This window comes from Lupinus angustifolius, chromosome LG18, assembly GCF_001865875.1.
Source record: "Lupinus angustifolius cultivar Tanjil chromosome LG18, LupAngTanjil_v1.0, whole genome shotgun sequence".
Taxonomy (NCBI): domain Eukaryota; kingdom Viridiplantae; phylum Streptophyta; class Magnoliopsida; order Fabales; family Fabaceae; genus Lupinus; species Lupinus angustifolius.
Window position 1 is genome coordinate 3958075 of NC_032026.1, and position 1801 is coordinate 3959875.

The window sequence follows — 1801 nt, forward strand, 5'->3', positions numbered from 1 at the left end:
CCCCCTAACTTAAAACTTTGTTTGTCCTCAAACAAAAGGTGAAAATTATCCGAAATCAATTTGGCTAAAAATAATAATGATGATCAACATGATTTGTAATGTATAAGCATGTCAAAAATAGATTTCAATGAGATTTTTCATGTTTTGTAAATTTTGACACATAATGCTTCAAACAAGAAATCAATGCTTTTGCTTATAAAAAAATGTGTAACAATTTACCTAAGCAAATATTTTTTTTAACCAAAAAGTGTTTCTTTGCACACAGGTTCAAAGTTTGAACTTTTGAAGGGTAAGTGTTTCACTCAAATTTTCAAACATTTGTTTGTTGTAATTTGGACTTGTTTTTCATCTCACCTATTCTCTTAAATTGCATAATTAATCAAAGATCACTAAGGTCTTCATTTTGATTGTAATGAGGCTTGGTTTGGATAATGGTTTTTCTAGATTTTTCAAGGCTAAGTTTAAAAAGAGAGAATTTTTGAAATCATTTTCAATTCAATGGAGTAAGAATGAATAATAATCATAATAATTATTTTAAATTGTCAGAGATGTAGCTTGTAATTCTGTTTTGGAGTATTTCAGGAACTCCCCTATTAATAAAAGTTTTCTTACAGACAAAAACATTATTTTAAATAACAGTTTTATTATGGCTATTTCAAAAAAAAATTAGAAGTCAAAATTAAAAGAATTGAGTGAAAAGATTGAAGAAAGAGAGTGAGTCACTTTGCATTTAATTACACTGTATAATAGTAAACAATAAAAATATTAGATTGACAAAATTAGCCTACTAAATATTACACGTCAAAATTGTGTAATATCTAGTAATTTAAAATCATCGGCCTTTAAATTCCTGAAAAATGTCTCATTAATATTATTCATTTAAGGTTTATAATGTTGGGTTTATAACTTGTATAAAAACGCCCCATTAATGTTAGTCATATAAGGTTTTACAAAAACAATGTAATGTTAGCAATATGATGTGTCATGTGATACTCTTAATAAAAAACTATCCAATTCATGTTTGGGAAAGAACATAATTTCGTACTCTTATCTTTAATTTCGTAGATGTTGCACATTAATTGCTTAACAATATTCATTTTTTTCATTTTTATATAGCCATTATTATAGTATGGAGTTTATACTCACCTGCGATATATTAGCTAGTAAACTTGTATCGAGGAACTACGTAATACCAAATAAGAAGGAATTATTTTAAATTGTCAAATACGTAGCTTGTAATTATGTTTTGAAGTATTTTGAGCACTCCCTTATTAATAAAAAAAATTTGGTAGATAAAACATTTATTTTAAATTGTTATTTCGTTATGGCTATTCCAAAAAATTAGAAGTTAGAATGAAAAGAATGGAGTGAGAAGGTTGAAGAAAGAGAGTGGGTCACTTTGCATTTAATTATATCAAATAATAGTAAAGAATAAAATATTAGATTGACAAAATTAACCTTCTAAATATTACATGTCAAAATTGTATCATGTCTAGTAATATAAAATCACCATACATTTCCATTCATATATAGATAATAGAAGTATGGGACAATGGATTTACTATTTCGCTTGAGAATTCATCTCATCTTATTCTTTTACAATTTTACCCCTAAACTATAGTTTTGTAAAATAGATGAAATGATGGTTAGAGGAATAGTAAGATCAAGAAAATATAAGAAAAAACAATTAAGAAATAGTTAGATTTCAATGTTTGTAAATGAAATATAATTTATGGTTCAGTATTATGCTGCTATTCGATTCATTTAATTGTTCCTATCAAATGAGACTAATGCTTGATTT